Source organism: Artibeus jamaicensis, unplaced genomic scaffold, assembly GCF_021234435.1.
Source record: "Artibeus jamaicensis isolate MK-2021 breed Jamaican fruit bat unplaced genomic scaffold, CSHL_Jam_final contig_354, whole genome shotgun sequence".
Lineage (NCBI taxonomy): Eukaryota > Metazoa > Chordata > Mammalia > Chiroptera > Phyllostomidae > Artibeus > Artibeus jamaicensis.
The window spans coordinates 27,005,453-27,024,881 of NW_026521803.1; the positions used below are offsets into that span (position 1 = coordinate 27,005,453).

At 46.1% G+C, this 19,429-nt stretch overlaps 1 protein-coding gene across 6 annotated transcripts in view; it reads left to right on the forward strand.

Annotated features, from left to right (window-relative positions):
- LOC119063668 (urea transporter 2) overlaps window positions 1–19,429 on the forward strand; it is a 395,692-nt gene that overhangs the window by 325,514 nt on the left and 50,749 nt on the right. The gene's annotated exons all lie outside the window — the stretch shown is intronic.

The window sequence follows — 19,429 nt, forward strand, 5'->3', positions numbered from 1 at the left end:
CTCAGTCATCTGGACACAGGGCCTCCTTCTTTATCACTTCTCTCTGTTCTCCGTTCCCCCAAACCTGACTGCCTCCCCCAAAGTGGTTAATACAACACCACGTGCTCTGGTGAGAAAAGGCAGAAGAGAGTGCACACCCAGCCTGCCCCGTCCTGCTACCTATGCCACCACCTGGCTGTGTGACCTTGGACGACTCACTCAGTTTCTCCAAGCCTTAGCCCATCCTGCCACAGGGAGGGACTGTAAAAAAACCTCAAAATATTAGGTCATAAGGTTACACTTACTTGGAAGCACCAGTGTCACCTAACATCTAGGAGACAAGTGGGAAAGCCATCTCTTCCCTTTTTTGGCTTTTCCCCACCCCTCAAAGCAGCTGACCTTGGTCCCAGGTGTCTGAAGAGAACAGTGTTCGCTCTTTGCCATGTAAATGCTCTGTGGCCACACAGTAGAAACAAGGGTGATCTTTCCTTGAGAAACTCAGGTTCTTGCAAGAGATCAGAAGACAAAGTTCCTCAGACTCTTCCAAAGAAGTCTTCTTTTGGACCAGCTTTTTGTTTTATAAGGCCAAAAACCTTGTACTTCCCTACTGTAAAATGCAGACACTTAAGTGCTTTTTCCAGAGCAAAAATTGTTTGACACTCCCCACTGATGGATTCAAACATTTTGACTGAACTCGTTCAAGTTCCCGTCAGTTTAGTCAATTGATCTCACATCAAATATCTGTCAGCATAACCCAGCCACATTGACTAGACACCTTGTCTTTTTAGTTAACTAAACTTGTTATTTCTGAAAACAAAAACAAAAACTCAAGACAAAAGTAACCTACAATTTAGTTAGAAATTGATGAATAACTTCTATCAAAAAAGTACATTTTCGTCAAATGATTTTGATTTTTTTCCCCTGGATCTACTAAATCCATCAGTTCTGTGTGGGTGGGGAGCTCTTGAATAGATGTGTCAGTTTGCTGAACAGGCAGGCAGGTGAATATCACAAATAAAATCATCCAAAAGATTTCATCAGAATGGCCACTGCTCAATCATCCTCAATAACAATGAGAAATGGAATCTTGCAAACTGAATGACAGATAATACCTAATCAAAACAACTTTGTGTGCTGAAGACCATTTTTTTCTAGAAATTCACCTTCCTGTCTTGTTTGTCCATAACTGATAATAAGAAAATAAGTGTGATTTCCCAGACAGTGCTGTGCCTTGTACCCCAGATTGCCCATCAACAGTCTAAAAGCCAGTGTCAGGGTCCCTGAACACTGACAGTTGACTGTCCTTATTGAGGTCCCTTGAATGTTATGTTATACTGAATTAATTCTGAAAGATGTGATTTCTTCCTAAGTCCCAAAGATCATGATAAATTCAGTGGTGTACACAGTCTATTTTAGACCCACACAAAAGGGTTCAGATCAGCACTTCCCTTTGTTAAAACTGAAACCATTAAAGTTGGCCTTTGGCACTCTCCTCCGCCTTTACTCTTTCCCCAAGTCTCAGCAGCAAACCACCTTCTTGTGCACCCCCTTCCAGGACGCCCACAGCCCTAAAAGTGTCCCAGAGCTCTCCCCACAAGGCAGAATCATTTAATAAACCGAGTCACATTAGGGGATTTTTGACTTGAAGTGCTAACTCTTTCCAGGGGTGCTTGCTTTTCAAAAGAGAGTACAGGAAGAAGTCTGTGATTAGTTCCAAGGAGTGAATCAGTAATGGTATAATTTCAGATGCCAGGTAACTGGAGAGTGTCCAAGTGTCAGCAGACGTGGGTTTAACAAAACCAGGTGTGGTGAAGAGCCATAGCACTTTGAGATTTAGAACATATTCATTTCTGAATGCATTCACACAGAATCATGTGTCCCACTTTTGTCTAATTCAAATTTTCCACTGGCCACTTTTCTCCTGGTCACAGACACTTCTGCAACAGGAATAAGCTGATTACTTATGGCTAGTCACTCACCACCTACAATTCATTTTTCCACTTTCCCTCTGTTGCCTATATAGTGCCACTTTGTCAGTCCCTGCCATTTATTGACTGTGTTCTGATGGCTGGGGTAAACAAATCGCTTCAGGAATGACTGAGGTACACGGGGTATTGCTTGCTAAGTTCTGAGTGATGGAACTGGTGTGTGACCCAATTGGTCCTAATGTCAAGAGAAATGCACCATCATAGGGATGCAGGTCACCATAACCCATCCTATCAATGACATGATTTTTGCATGGTACAAAACATTTTCCTTTTATTTTGAGTAAATGTAGGAGGACAATATCCAAATCAAATAATTTTGCAGATAACATACTCTAAATTTTAAAGACTACTACTTTAAAGCCCACTGAAAGTATACAGAATCACTGCAGAGTCACAATTCAGCTCTACAGACGCAGTAGAGGTATCAAGGACCAAGGAATCTGCCTTCTTGCATTAGGCCCAAGAACATATATTGGGTCTAGGGCAGGTCATTACACAGTTTAAACCCAAGTCTGTGCCTAGCTCAATGGTGTCCAAATTTCTTTATTGTGCCATTCTACCAGGAGATATTTTTGAGCAGTCACCCCCAAGATATTTGCTTAATTATAAATTATACCCATGTACTTCCAACAGCCAATATGTCAAAGCACAATACACACCAGGTATAGCTCATCTTTAATAGCAATGAATGTAAATCTTTTTTAAAGTCGATTTCATAATTTTGACTTTTGGGGGGCCTAATTTTCATCATGGCTAATAGGTTGTCATTGCCTTTACTTCCTAACGTGATAGTGATGACTTTTATCATTAGAACTGAGAAAGCAATAGCCCCACTGCTTTCTTGGGCTTCATTTGGGTTTATATTAGTAAATCATCCTTTATCATCTAAAACTTTTTGCAGGAATTATATTAATCCACTTGTCAATTTTGTGTAATTCCTTTCGTACCACAGGAGCTCTACTCTTTGTCAGAATGATGATAATAATAACTAACAATAATAATAACAATAATAATCACCAATAAAAAGCTCTCATCCAGGAAGTCTAGTTTCCAGAGCCTGCACAGACAGTCACCAACCTCTTAACCTTATGATGCTGACCTTCACACATGGTACACAAAGCCCATACATGACATGTGACAACTAGTAAGATGAGCAGAACAAGGACACCTTATGTTACACGACAGTAAAGCTTAATCTCCTTATTTTTAGAGGAAAATATACATAGAAGTTCTAATATTTTCAAGCCATACTTCACTAGACTGTCTTACACACCCCTCAGGATGCATGCCCCACTTTGGGAACTTCTGGTTCTGGTTCACTTTCAAATACAGACTTTACTGGAGAGGAAGGTAGAGAAGCCCACTGACACCAAATCAGACTTATTGTTCTACCCATAAGTCGTGACATCCTAGGGCTACTGGGAAGCATTAAAGGGTCTTAAAGAAGATGACGTGATCTGATTTGCATTCTTACAAGATTGTTCCAGATGCCTTAAGAAGAATGGATTCTGGAGCATGCCCAGAGAGCAGAACTTATAACGGGAGGAATTACAATGGTCTGAGTTAAGGTCTCAGCCTTTAAAATGGACAGAAGTGGGCAGATTCATAAGCTAGTAAAATTTTGGTTATTAATTAAACTTGACCAAGGTTAAACAGCTGGTAGGCAGCAGAGCTAAATTTAGATCCCAAGTCTCCTCACTCCCAATATAGTGATTTTTCTTCCGATTTGCCATGTCAGAGAACACCTGGCCCCTCTGTTTTATCCTCCCCCAGGGAGATAGGTGATCAGGAGCTGAGCCCAGACAGCAGCCTGCAGTTTCCAGCTGGGTGATGAAGGGAGGCAACGGGAAAGGAAAAGCACTGCCTTCTCCAGATGTATTTATCTTTACAGGATCCATGCGGGGTTCCATGACAATCTGTTTTCTGGGTATTGAATCCCATATTGAAATAACACACTTCCCAGTGACAACAAACAGATACTCCAACTATTCATTCCAGTCCAGGCCTTAATAAAAACCAGAATCCATCCAGCTGAAGGGTGGACGTTGATAGGGAGGTACCAACCTGGGGAAAGAGAAACAAGCTGTTGTAATCACTCTCACACAGAGTGCTCATCCAGCCTTCTGGACTGTTTGAGGTTCTTCTTCCTTTGTGCTAAAAAGTTACCTCCTCCCCAAACTCCTTTCTAATTACCCCTTCCTTCTCATCCCCTGCCCCATTTCTTACGGTATCTATCACTCAGGGTCCAGTGTAGGAAACAGAAACCATTCCAGGCATTTTGAGCAGAAAGAGATTTAATACAGGGATTAAAAGGCATATAAAATTGGGCAGAGCTGCAGGAGAGAGGTCTCTAGGTTGGGGGCCGAAACGGCTCCTGGAACACTACAGAACGGATCTGCCACTGACACTGCTGAGTTCCAGAACCCACCACTGGATTCCAGAATCAGGAAGCCAGAATCATGAAGTCAGTATAGCTACTGCCTCTCCAGCCCCACAAAACTAGTGGCTGAGCACTGAATGACAGAAAACAGCATGCATTCATGACCTTATTTTCATGAGAAAACAGCTGAAATAACAGGACTTCTGCTTTACTTCCACCTCTAAATTTTGCCTAAATGCCTCTAATTGACAAAGCCTGATTTTCTTCTAAAATCTTAGCTGCAAGGGATGCTGAGAAACTTGACTTTTAACTTTTCAGACTCTTGGGTATAATAAGATACCCTAGAAGAAGGATTAAGCAAGCCAAACTACAGGTTCAAAGCTACGGGAATTCTCCAAAGAATCCACCCTACATTGTTTTTGTGGCTAACCATCCCTCAGTTCCTGGAGCACAGGGATCATAAGTTTCACATCCATCAGGGCTGCAACACTTGCAAATGAGACATCCTTGCTAAGGGCAGCCAAATAATTGAATGATGGAGCACTTGAACTTCCAGTACTTTCTGACTTTGTTTTCAGATTCTGTTCCCACATTTAAGTGTTGTCTCTGCATTAAACCTTCCTGAAGGTGACATTGGTTGGTATTTCTCAGGTATGTCCCACAGAGTGAGCCAAAGGCCTAAGTTCCTGAGTTAGTGGCTTGTATTTCAAAACTGTCCTCAAATTTTTTACCCAAAAGGACATTTCTGCCCCATGAAGCTCAACCAATGGGAAGCTAATTCTCTGCAAAAGTGCAAAACCAACAGATCTTTCTTACATGCCTGTAATCCAATTTTGGCAGGAAACTACCTCCAAATTTATAAGCAAGTGCCCTCTACACTATTCTACCTGGCTGCTATGAAAATGAAATAAGATAACATAGGTAACAGTACCTACCACATAGTAGGTGTTCAATAAATATTAGTTTCTTTTTTTTCCTGAAAAAAAATCTTTTTCTCTATACCAGTCTTTCTGCCCTGGCTGGTATGACTCAGTTGGTTGGCATATCACCCTGTAACTGAAGGGTTGCAGGTTCGATTCCTGGTCAGGGCACTTACCTGGATTGTGGGTTTGATCTGCCATTGGGGCACTGATAGGGAACAACAAATCAAAGTTTTTTTCTTTCCCTTCATCTCTCTCTCTAAAAAAAGTGCAATGGAAAAAAAACCATTGTCCTCAAGTGAGGACAATAAAAGAAAAAGAAAAAATATATAAAATATATGCCTTTCTGGGTTCTTGCTAGGAGACTGACTAATCAGATCTTGGAAGAGGTATCAACGGCTAACATATTACTAACCAACTGATATGTAAAAATTGCTCCAAATGTAGCATCTTAAACAACAATGAACAGGTATTATCTTCACAATGCCTTTGGCCAGAAATCCAGGAGGAACAGAGCTGGGCCGTTCTGGCCCAGGGTCTCTGAGATAACGCTCAAGATGTCAGCCAGGGATTCCGTCATTGGAAGATGTGCCTGCAGCAGCAAGCTCCATTCCCACGGTGCCCCAATCACACGGCTGAGAACTGATGCTGGGAACTGGCAAGAGGTTTCCGTTCCTCTCCACGAGGAACTCCTAAGGCTGCTGAGTGTCGTCACGGCCTGGCAGCAGTGTCCGCCAGAGTGAGGGACTCAAGAGTACACGGCTAAAGTGGCAATGCCTTTCATGGCCCAACCTTAGAAACTATACCTTCATTTCTACAGTGCCTTACCGGTTACCCAGGCCAGCTCTGTGAGTAGCAGGAGGCAAGAAGGATCGGTGAGCACTGCCTTGGAGGCTGGCTGCCGCCTCTATTACCAGACTCATATATTAGCTCTGCCAGTGACTGTAATTGTGATTTGGGAGAGATTTTGAATGTCTCAGTACATATCCTTTGAGATGAATTAGTCTTTGTCGACATTTTAGCTCTGCAGTATATTTATTAGACACTCAGGAAGTATGTGAAGAATGAATAAATTTGTCCTTTAAGCAATATGTAGACATCCTCAAACATGGAGCAATTCAAGGGACAGAGCATCTATGGGCCTTTTCTTTTAAATATATTTGTACATGAATTATGGGTGTGGATGTATGTGATCAAATATCATCCATAAAATGAAATACAAATAGACCCTAGAAATGTGTAAGCTGTAATTAAAAAGTACTGATGGTCACCAAATTCCCATCTATATGAATATATGTGTATATATATCATACAAACATATAAATATATATTCTACATATAAATATTCTTTCTTTTCTCAGTAGAGATAAAAATATATGACAACTGCGAATTACAATGAAACAATCGAATAAAATTGTATAAACCTTAACAAAGCAAAAATAACAATAGTCATAAAATTATTAAAAATCAATTAAAGTAGCTCTGGCTGGTGTGGCTCAGTAGATTGAGTTCCGGCCTGCAAACCAAAGGATCGCTGGTTCAATTCCCAGTCAGGGCACATGCCTGGGTTCCAATCTAGGTCCCCAGTAGGAGACAAGAAAGAGGCAACCAAACACTGATGTTTCTTTCTTTCTTTCTCCCTCCCTTCTCCTTTCTCTAAAAATAAATAAATAAAATATTTTTTAAAAAATTGATTAAAATATAAGAAAACCAATTTTCTTATTTTTCTGAGTGAGAAGACACAATCAACAGGACCTAAATAGAAAACCTGTGATTTTTGAAAGATACTAAGTTCTTAATTTTTTTCCAAATAGTTTTTCTGTTTTCTTAACCTTAAAGGGTTATAAAAACTAAAAATACTTTCCATGATGAGTAAACATTCATCTGAATTTTAGCAGTTTCTTTCATTTCACTTAAATTCATTCTCTTTTCTTAAGGTCACATAAAACTGAATATAACACTAATTCTAAAAAATAGTTCATAAGGTATGATCCTGTTTCTAGAAAATCCTTTTTGCCTGTCCAATTCTCCTGCTGCTTGTGAATTCAGACAGAGAGATGTCTGGAAGGACAGTCCCCCAGTGTTTATGGCGGCCATTTCTGCTTTTGGAAATGGCAGTAAGTTTCCGGTCTCTCCTGGACGCTTTCATAGTTGAGGTTTTCACAGTGAATATGCACAGTTGAATATGCAGTTTCATGAGCATGATGCTGATGGAATTAAAATAAAAAGAATATTATTTGATGGAATATATTGTCATCTCATTTTAATGCTTATGCCCCCAAATGTTTAAAACTCAGAAGCCCTTGAAGATGTTATAGATGGGCCATTAGTTTGTAGAGGTGTGCTTCACCTGCTACATGTCCTAGTGGTGAGAGTATAGACTTCATGTGACCAAAGACAGTGGGTTCGGGCCCCCAAATAACCATCTGTCTTCTCCTGAATCGGTGGCCTCTGTCTGCACCCCTTACCAGAGCTGAACCTTTTGCAGCGGCAAATTACTGGTCCAGATTCACTCCCAGATCCTGATCAGATCCTACTTCTTAGTTCACAGTTGGTGCATTAGTCTGGTATCTGAAGAAATTAGGAACATTACCCCAAAAGGGCAGCAGCAAAATTGATATGTGGAAGGAAAGGCCCCAGAAGAAGGAGGGAGCCACCTGTAGAATCTGAAAAACAGAAAGAAGCAGGACACCGCAGCCCCTAACACCCAGGTTGAAGATCTGTGAACAGTTGATCTTAGGAAAATGATGATATTAAAAATCTCTCTACCAAGAGGCAAGTTTTGGGTGTTCATGACTTTTCATCCTTGGTCTATCAGGGTTTCTCTCAGAGCATTTTGAGTGGGACAGTCCCTTGTCATTTAGGCTTGACCGGCATATGGCAGGGCACTCAGCCTTCCTGGTCTTCACCCAGTAAACACTAGAGGTGCCCTTCAGTCACAAGATACTCCCCTCATTCTACCTCCATTCCACACTCCTGTCCCGCACAGATGGGACCAGGGCAGCTCTATCCCTTGGCACTTACAGTTTACCTTCTGGTTTCCATTTGGACTACAAAGCTTTTTCTTACTCACTGTTGAATCTCCAGTGACTGGCATATAGTAGGTGCTCAACCAAAACATTTGCACGAACAAACAATACCCAATAAAGGATTGGGTATTAGAGCAATACCCAATGGCAGTGGAGATGCTGGTGGTGGAGATGCTGGTGTTTTAGGAAGATTGCCGTTTTTAAATATCTACATAAATCCCTGGTAGTTGGAGCCTCTAGAGTTTGTAGACAACCCCAGAATAAGACAGGAGAACTGAGGCAGAAATAAACAGTTGTCGACACCCACCCCATGCCCGGCAGAGCGCTAGGGCCCTGCATGCGGCCTTAGGAAGCGGTGATCACCAGAGGAGGTGCTCCCCACAGGAGGAGGCGTCTGTGCAAGCTATACTTCTGCGCCATGGTAAATGGCAGAGCTGGTATGTGGCTGGATTCCGAAATCCAGGCTTTTATGTCCCACCCACTGTGACTGTGGCCTTGGGGTTTGCTCATCAGCTCACTCTCCTTTCAGATGCTCTCGAGAAAACACATCTTGAGAGATTTCACAACAAGCTTAATTTATTTTCCAGGATGTCCAGACACATTCCATTTCTTCAGAGTCTTGGTTGTATAAATACAGCCAACGTGTCTCTCCCATTACCTCAGTCCAGCCACAGGGGTCAGAGGACAAGCATGTTGGCAACTGCCTTCAGCCACTTCCAAAATGAATACATTCCTTAATACTCAACTGATGCAACCCCAAGAGGCTTCTTGGGATCTGAAGAAAATTCATCTTGAAAGTCTGGCTTTGGCAGAAGGAGGAGAAAGGGTGGGGTAGAGCTGGAATTGTTAAGTGCTCATCTCCACGCCAGGTTTGCTCTGGGTTTCCTTCTCACGTGGCTGGTCCAGGGGCTGTCTGTTTCCAAGTCCAGATGACATGCAGGAGCCACAGGGCAATGAAAAAGAGCACCCCAGTTCCTCTTCGCAGGGAAGATTGTTGCTCCCTCCTTCACAGGATTCCTGGAGGAGGGGGGGAGAAAGGGAAGCCCACCAGGAGTCTAACAGCTTGAAGCCTGTCGGCCCCTTCAGAGCAAGAACAAGGCTGGGGGCGCAGCCCTCTGTCTCCCTGGCCCCATCTCCTCTTCTGCTGGTTTTGCTTCCCTCGCTGCACCTGCTCCCCACCAGCACTGCAACTTCTCCTGCTGGGACTCTCCGTTTTCTCTTCTCCCTTCTCCCCATTTACTTTTTTTCTCCTCTTCTTCTTTCTCCTTTTCTGTGTCTATCTATTGTTCCCCAGTCCTTCCACTTGTTCTGTGCTTTCTGCCAATCGCAACTCTATTTCTCTTCTCACTGTTTCACAGAGTGTCCTTTTCAACTCCTGGCGGGGTTTTCTTTGTTCTCCCCTCTAGTGTTGCACAAGCTTTCCATTTGGTGGCCAGTGGTTTTCACTAGTGCTCTCCATTCCTGCCTTCCCCCTGGCCAGCATTCCCCACTGAAGTTCATAGCAAGGCTGGATGAGGGTCCCTAACTTTGACTAGCCCCAACATGGGACCATACATCTGTCCTTGTCAGGGCTGGGCAGATCAATCACCCATCTGTCTCCTCCTTGTGGTCTTGTATGAGCTTACAAAACAACGGTGAGCATTGAATTTAAATTCCAACCATTGAATAAGCGGCCATTTTCATAGATGGCACATTTCCGTGTCTGAAATTGTGCACACTCTACAGCTACTTTCCTTGGGAATGTGCTGTTGCTACGACCCTGGGTGTGTGGGAAGCAGAAATTTAGTTTCCATGGGCCAAGACATATGCTGGAAAAGACTGGGGCATTTGCCACCTCCTTTCATCTAAAGATAGAGGATGTAAAAAAATATTTAATTAAAGTCATAAATCTAGCTTTTATTTCATTTGGGTTTTGCTGTTCCTAGCTCTAATCTGGTCTTGCTTGGCTAATCTGAATGCTTTGACCACTAAGCAGAAGTTCTAAAATGAATGAAGATTGTTTCCAGGCCCTCCTCCAGCGTGCATCCCCTCCGCCTTTCGAGCTCTGCGTACCGCAGGCCACCTCTCAGCAATGGCCCCACCCAGTTAGATAACCACTGGGGCTGCTTAGACCTGAATGAACGGAGGAACCACCACAGGGTCTTGTCCAAATGCAGATTCGAGTCTGGGGGTGGGGCTGAGAGCCTGCACTTAGAAATGCAGCTGATCCTCAGCCCTGCCCTGGAGCTGCAAGGAAATAAAATAGGTGCAAGCAGGAACAAATACAGAGACCTAGGCCAGTGCTCCCCAGTGCGAGCCACACATTAGCCTCCCCTGGGAAGCTTTTAACAACTCACTTCCCATGGTGCACCCCAGGCCACTTCCATCTGGAGGCGCGCCCAGGCATGAGCATTTTTTTAAGCTCCTGAGACAGCAAAGACTGTGCTGTCAAGGTTGTGGAGTCTGCTCTCGGGTTTAGAGAAAGGAGCATCCACATCCAGCTGAAGCAGCAGAGGAAAGTGCATCTGAAAGCAACATCGCCCCTACTCGCCCAGTCAGTTTCCCACAAAGCCAGAAAAAGGGAGGCTCAGCTTCATCACCTGCGGACCGCGGGCTAGGTGAGGCCAGTTGGAAGACCAGGTGACCCAGGGAAGGAAAGCCAGTGTCTGCGGTGACTCCCAACACATGCAGGCCTGCAGAAAAGCACGGTCTGTAGGCGGGGAGGGTGGGGCGTGAGGTGCTGCTGGAGCAGGACCCAGCCCTGTGCCCCTGGGGGTGGAGCTTAAGAAAGACCTGAGTTTTAACAGCAGCTCATTAACTGCCTCCCCTCACCCAACACAATGCCTCGTCCTCTTTGAACACCGCACTCTGTCTACAGAAGGCCTTTAATAGAGTCTTACCTGAATGAGAGGCTCCAGGGACAGAGCCTGATGGGATCTGCCCCAGTTTCCACTCTTCCCTGCGACAGACCCACCTCCCCACTCCAATCAGCGTCACTTTCAGGAAGCAAACATCTGCCCAGGGAAGGTATTATCAAGGTTTTGTTGCAAAAAATAAACATAGCTCAAGAGGCTAAGAACTCTATCTCTGCCAAAGGAGGGGAGGGCTTACCTGCCACCCCAGGTTACACAGGGGAATTGTCAGCTTTGCACCCTGGTCCAGTTCCTGAAGGGAGGTATGTGTTTGTGCACGTTAAATCCGAAGACCCAAAACCTAAACTATATAAAGGCAGGCTGCAGGGAGAATCAAACGCCCTCTAGCCCCTGGTCCCCACAGGAGAAGAGGTAAGACCCCAGGGCCTGTGGCTGCTGGGGACATAGCCCCGGTCTGAGCATTGGGCTGCGTCAGTACCAGCTACTGTGCCCACTCCCTGTGTGACTTTAGGCAGGAACCCTCACTTCTCTGGGCCTGTGAAAGGGGAATAGAACCCCCAAACACTCTCCCCATCACAGGACTGTCCGCGGAAACAAAGGCAGTTGCAGAGAGGCAAGTGCTTTGGAAAGCATGAGCTATGACGTGCATCAAGGTTCAAAGCAGTGCAGAATTTGCACAGTTCATAGTGTGTGTGTGTGTGTGTGTGTGAGTGCACGTGCACATGAGTGTGTATGCATGTGTGTAGGGGCAAGAGAGTGTGTGCACACACATATATATATGCCCGTGTGCATGTATGAATGTATGTGCATGTGTGCAAGTATGTGAACACATGTGCATACGTGTGTGCCTGTGTGTGTGATTACTGCACTGCAAAATAGATCCTAACTGCCTCACAGGCCCAAAGTGAGGCCATAGTGCCTTAGATGGTCAGGAGGCACGGGGAGGATGACAGGGCTGGGGCACGCAGGCAGCGCCAGAGTGGCTCATGGAGAACAGCACACTCAGCCTACGGAGGCCGAGCCAGGCCTGAAGTGGCCGTGCAGCCAGTGGAGGCCACCTGCCCAGAACAGGGGCACATATGCTACAGTGAAGCTGGACATCGGCTCAGGCAGAATGGAGCAACCCGACCCCAGGGCAGAACCATGGGAGGGCAAGAACAGTGCCTGCCTTCAGGGCTGCTTAACTTCCCCCCCCCAGGAGACCCCACTGCTGGGGAGATCGGACACATCGCCCCCAGCGACACCCAGGTATATGTGGGGACACACCTGAAGCAGATGCCTGCAGATTCAAAGTACATTCCCAGAAATTTCTGTTTCAAAAATAAAACAATTTGCACTCTACTCTTTTATAAGCCCTGTTTGCTTAAATATGCAACTAGTATTCTATATCTGTTCCCAGCAAGTACGATTAGCATTCCAGAACACTGGGTGTCACCACACTCTGGGCCTGGGCCACCCCCAGGGGGAACATGCCCAATTCCAGCAGCAAGGCACTCAGACGTGGGCACCTCGCAAGCTTTCTGATCTATGGCATGACCAAGCAGTGTTTTAAGATAATCGGTCCATTAGTAGTGGTGAGCTGGAGAGGGACTGGGGGCCTGAAGTCAGGGAGACCAGCTGGGAGCTGACCTGGACAAGGGAGGGGCTGGCCCGGAGGGAGAAAATAGACAGACCCAGACAGAGGTTCTAGAAGGAAAGTCTGACATCCTGTAACTGTTGTTGCTGGGAGGTGGTGAGACAGGCTCAATATATATAGTGTATCACAGGCTCATCCCACTTTCAGAGTATCAGCTGAGAAGGGTGAGCCACGCCCCTCTAAACATCCTTCCAAGCACACGCTAATATCTGAGAAGGAGATCAAAGGAGCTCTGGCCTCTAACCCCCACCCCACCCAATAGGCTCCCGAGCTACTCAGCTGAGGGCCAGGGCTCCCCTGCCAGGCCTGCTTGGGCTCCCAGCTGGCCCTGCAGAGAACTCAGAAAGATACAGCCCCAAGAGCACTGGCCACCGGCCATCTCTAACCCAACAGTCTGCAGATGGCCCAGTGGAGGTCGAGCTGCCTCCTGACTCTCGTCCCACCCGGCTGACCCTGTGGCCCTAGTGAGTCAGGCTCCTCTCAGCCCACATCATATTAGTTGGCCAAGCTGCCAAGAACAGCTCCGAGTAACCCTCAATAAGAGGCAGTCCTCAGCCAAACGCTTACACAATCCAGGCCCAGGAAAGGCACCTCTCACCTTAGCCCAGCTGCAGCCCAGGCCCCTTTCCTCTGTTCCCTTGCCCTATCTGTCTCGTCACCAGGCCCCTCCTGGCTTCATCCCCTCCCCAGCCTCCAGGGGGTGAGCCACCAGCCATGAGCCTCTTCTGTCCCCATTCCAGCATCCACTTCGTCCTACACAGTGGATTTCTCCCTTCCAGCAGCTGTCCACCCAGCACAGGGATCAGCCCAGCCCCTGGCCCAGGGACCCAGCCTGACTCAGCAAGGTCCTGTCATGGCGATGTCTCTACCTTTGATCCAGTGGCAGATGGCAGAGAGTCGGAGGCTGTGTCTGGTGAGCCAAACAGAAAGAAAAGGAGAGATCGTCCCTACAGGGGAAAAAAAGGCTTAGGATCAATTTCCACAGTGCTCTCAAGTGGAGAAAGGAATCCACGTGTCCAGTGCTGATATGGTGGACAGAACTGGAACTGGCCATGGGCAAATGCCCCGGAGACATGATGTCAGCTCCATAGACCCAAGGCTTTCTCACAATCAGAGCCGTGCCCAGTGAGAACCGCCTGCCCCGTGGGGTCATAGGAACCCGGTCAGTAGTTAGAGGCACTAAAATGTTGGGTTCCTTCATTACTTGAGAGAGACGAAGAATATTCCTTTTGGTCCTTAGGTTACAGACATTTTGGGAAACCCTCCTTTTTCTATGATTGCACCAATTGCAAAGTCCTGGGTAAAATTAATTAATTCAACAAATATTTTGGAGAAGCTGCTGATCACTTCTCCTTCAGAGCTGCTATGACCTCAATAGCTCAGTTGATGGAAAGATGACATAAATGAGGCCATTTTACATTCGCCCTCCCCCCGTGACAAGTTTGCTGGCCTAATGAAAACCCATAGGTCACAGGGAAGGAGAGAGCTTTGAATCTGCGCTGATTCACAGCAGCAACTCAAGAAACCCCTCCATTCACGGGCCCCTTTCACCCAGGACAGCAGGAACATATGGGGGCGGAGGGGCACGACCCCTCTCCAGTGGCATAGGCGGGTGTTTGACTTCCTACCAAGGATGAATAGCCTTTCAGAGAACAGAGCCAGGGGAAGAGTTTCTAAATTCGTACAGTAGAGTCAGAGCCCTGTTTTGTAAACACTGGAAGAAGAATTGGGATCCAGATACAGGAACCAAGAACTCTTTGCTGTCTGGCTTCTGATACCCTATCTTCATCTTTTATTGCCTGCTGACACCCCTCCTCACATTCCAGCTGGGTCCTCAACTGGGATTTCCTGGCACAAACCATGTGTTTGCTCAGGCATTTCCTTGGCCTGGAGTGTGCTCCTTGCCCTCTTCCCAATACAAAAGCCTGGCCCCCGTCTCTCCAAGGCCAGGAGGTTGGGAAGCTGCCCTCTGCTGCTGTAGCTGCCCCTGCCTCCCCTTGGCCGTCGCCCTTCTCCTCTGTACTGAATGTCTGTTCCCTTCTCTCTCCCCACCACTCTCTGCAGATGGGGCCTGGCCTTTCACTTCTGCTCCTTTGGGGGTAACCCAAGGCCACATAGTAGGTACTCAACAAGGAGTGTTCTCACGAGGAGGATGGAGGAGCCTCCTTGAGGGACCGTTTCAAAGCCTGGCTTTTTGGAGAGATGTGAGGCTAATCCAAACAGCCCTCTCTGTCCACATTTCTGAGGGAGAAGAAGAAGGTGTGGGCAGCCAAGGCGAGCGTGAGCACGCCAAGCAGATAATTATGTGTTCTTGGAAGCAGGTTTAATGGACTGGCTCAGAGCTGAGCTGGGAACGGACTCTGAGACCTGCGCCTTCAGACGGGACGTGGCTCAGGAAGGGATTTTGCCGTCCAGTTCTAACAAGTGGCCGACGCCTTATGGAAAGTTTTGAAAGGCATTCTGTTTGGGACCAGCCAGCTTGTACTTCATCTGGTTGCTCTAGCCATCTTTCCCTCCATTTGGGAGCACCAGAAGAGAGGAAACTAAAAATCGTTGAGCGCCGCCTACATGCCAGGAACCCACTCAGCAATTTTACTCTCCTAACCGTCCCACACTGTCCTGTAAAAGGGGAGAAAAGGCCCATGCATTCCCTGGTGGCAGAGAAAATGGTGAAGCTGGGCATCGGAGCTGCAGCCTGCGCTTTTTCCAGACACAGCGACCTTTTTTTACAAGGTCATTTCTGCTGCACGTCTCACTACTACCCCAAAGCCAAAATTTCCCCGTTTGAACAGGATAAACATTCCCATGGCAAAGGAACCCTGTGTTCCCCAGAGAAGATGCAGTCACGTTGTTTCTGCCGAGGCCATGCTGGCTTATGAAATAGAACGCTGGGCTGAGAGCCTGGCCCCAGGCTCGGGCAGCCACCCCTCCCCTGCATCCCCTCGCTGTGCCCCACGAGGCTGTTGAAGCAACAGAAGGAGCCCAGGGAGGGGAACTGGGTCTGATCTTGACTCTGCAGCAAGCTGCCAGGTTTGCTGGGTCTCTGCTTCCTGTGTCCATCACAAGGTGGAAAGCTCGTTTCAGAAAGCGTGGAGTCTGACATCCATGTGAGAAGCAACGCCTGCTTTGTTTCCTCGCACCTTGATTTCTCCAGCTGTAACTGGGAATCTTGTTTGCATAAAAGAGGGACTCGGGGGTGGGAAAGAAAGTGCATTTTTGGAGCTGACTCTGGAGTGTACATCCCTTGTGCAGTCATTCATTCTGCTGTGATTCATCGAACATATATTGAAGGCTTATTATGTGTCAGGCTTTCTCCTGAAACAGCAATCGATAAGGTAACAGGCCCTCTACTTAGAGGGCTCATAATGTGTATACACATTTTCTATCAAATGTACAAATGTTTGCAGCCTCATGGTTAGGAAATAATTTTGTAAGAATTCTACCCATTCTCAACTCTAACCTGTATACTTAAACCCCATCACCTCCCCCCCAAAAAATAATCCTTGATTAGATTATATATATTGCTTTTATATTTTAACATTTCAGAAATCAAAATGCATCCTACAATTTTGATTGGCAGCACTTTCTCCTTTCTCAGTGATACACAAAATAAAGATACATCATACAGTTGATAACATCTTAGATTCGATAAAATACATTAGGGGAAAAATGTTATTTTTCAGCTGAATTTTTAATGGATTTCACAGCCACTGAATTTAATACAAGCTCCTTCCAAAATACGTCTACTTCATCCAGATGTGTGGTGTCACGGAAATCGTGTGTCTAGATACCTAATTGCTCCTCGCTTTTCATCTGGGTGGCTTGGAAGGAATCTTGTACCAACAGGCCAGGGTGCTTTGCCCCCTCCTGGCCACCAGAGGGAGAGAGAGCACTGGAGAGGGACAGGTTGTCAGCCTTGTTAGCTTTTGCTCTCCTAAACCTTTGCCACTTGCTCCCTCCAGAGTGGTCTGAACTCACTGAGACTCACCTGCAGGGTCAGAATAGAGGAAAAGACCCTCTTCCAGAGCAATGGCAGCATCAGAAAGAGCAGTTGGTTGGATCCGAATGATATTTGCAGATCTATGCAAAAAATCAGCTGTTGTTTAACGAGCTCCTTTTAGAAATGAGGACTGGTGCTAGACATGGCGGAGTACTGGCTCAGACACGCAGGGCTGGTGGGTGGCTCCACACCCTTCTTAAGCCATTCAAGTCTCACGAGACCCACACAATTTCTAAAGCTCTCCAAGGAAACATTCCCACTCTAGTGCTCACCTGCAGCTTCCTGTCCTTCCTTCCCTCCTCCCTTCCTCATTTAGCTATTTACCATTTCAATACCTACTGTGTGCCAGGCACTGTGGTAGGAGCTGGGGTTACAGCAGTAAACACAACAGAGAAGGTCACTGTCCTCATGCATCTTTAAGTGCCAGTGATACTGTGCAAATAAATACTATAGATACTATATGAATAAAATAGATACTATATGAATAAGAACAACCATTGAATGGTGCTATAGATACTATACAAATAAAACCTATTATTGAATGGTGCAAAAATGCTATAAGAAAAAAATGCAGGGGCCCTGACAGCATGGGACAGAACACAGCCAGGGGTGCTTCTGAGAAGGCTTCTCCATGAGTGATTGTTGAGACAAAACCTGAAAGATGAGTAGGAGTTACCCAGGTAAAGAGCAAGGAGAACTTCAACCAGGTAGACCACCATTTGCAGAAGCCCTGAGGTAGAAAAGAATGTGCTTAACACCCTCCAGGCACTGAAAGGAAGCCAGTGTGGAGCCCAGAGACAAAGAGCAAGAGAAGCACAGGGTGGCCTAAAACATAACAGGCACTCGGTGATGCACAGCCTTGCACACCGTGTTGAAGGCATGCTTTTCCATCTGTAGCCACTGGAAGGATTTAAGCAAAGAACTGACATAAGTAGATGTGAGTATTAATATGACAACTTTGATCACCCTGCGGATCATGGCTTGGAGGAGAAATCTGAGAAGTCGGGTGTCCGACTGGGAGGTACTGGAAAAGTAGCAAGGGATAATGGCAGCCACATAGTGAGCATGGACAAGAAGGTGTGTTTTAGAAATAGAATTACTGGATTTGGAGAGTGGAAGAGTAGGGAATATTAAATTTGACTCCTGGGATTTCTAAAGGAACAGTTTGGAAGGGGGAATGGACTTGTCCTTGGGTGAGCACCTTTGAGGGAAGGGGACAGGACTTGAGAAGAAAACACTGAAAGTTTTTGCACTGTATTAACTTTAAGCTACTTCTTGAATATCCACATGCAAGTGTAAACCTAGACAATTAAGTCTATGAATCTGACCCTCAAAACTGGGCTGGAAATAGTAGATTTTGGAGTCATAGGCATGCAGAGGGAGGATCAGACCATGGCAAGAGCTGGGTTAACTGGGTGGGAGCATCACTAAAGAGCCGAAGGCCCAGAACAAAGTTCTGCAGATGCTCATATTGATAGGAGGAGGCGGCCAAGGGGAATGTGAAGGTGCAGCCAGACAGAGGATCAAGTATGAAAGCTAAAGGGAGGAGAGGGTCTGGAGGGATGGCCAAGTCCCATAAAGTACCACTGAGGGTCCAGCAGGGTGAGGACTGAAGCATGTTTGCATTTGCCAACGTCTCAGAGCAAGGGCAGTAGCAGCAGAAAGCAGCCTGGGGTGGCTAACGAGAGAAACGAAAAATGCCAGAAGCTCATTTGAGGACTGAAAGCATAATTTTAAAGTGAAAGTAGCCTGCCCAGATATGCAGTTTTTCTCTAGCAATGTTCAGTTGTTTGACAAGAGTTGGGTTTACCTGGCTGGGATTTCACCCCACAATACTGAGGCAGGGAGAAAAAGAAGAGCAAGGGAGCTGTAAGAAGGAAAATAATGGGCCATGAAATTTAGGTTGGATAAGGAGAAAAGGGGAGATGGAGGCTGGTGGAGGTGAGGGGTTGAGTGTCTCCAGGTGAAAGAAACTGTATTAGAGGGCACACCTGAGCAGGTGAGCTGGCAGTCCAGGAGGTGGTGACCAGAGGAGAGACTCAGGCTTTGGAGATTTCATAGTTTGTTTGATATCGAGTCCAGGTGGTGATTCTGGCAATCAGTGGCTGAAAGGGAAAGGAAAAGCAAGTCAGTAAAGATGAGGAAGAGAAGGGTCTGCAAAATTAGAGAACAAATGATGACTTCATGTCAGTGAGGTCAGTGTCAATGCCTGGACATTGAAGTTGTGGAAAATTATTGGAGTGAAGATGAAGATAACTATTAAGATCCCCCAAAGTCTTCACAGAATGAGAAGAATAAGCAGAAAGTCAGTAATAGAGCAGTGAGCAGTTAGACGGGTGGTATAAGCCTCAAATAAGAGAGGTTTCTGTACAAGCAAGATATATAGTGGTCTGAAAGTAACAGAGAAGAACAAGAACTACACTCACTGGGCACAGAAGAGGAAAGAGCCCAGGGAAATGGTACTAATGCAGGTATACAAAGGGGGACTTCATCCCCTTTGGAAAAGAACTCTGCGATGTCTGCCATGGTAAGTGTGAGGAATGCTAACCCCCAGGCCAGAGATCTGCAATCACTGTCCTAAGATACACTGTCCTGCAACTCAGGGGAGGAAGTATCAAGCAATGGGGAAAATCTAGATCATGCTG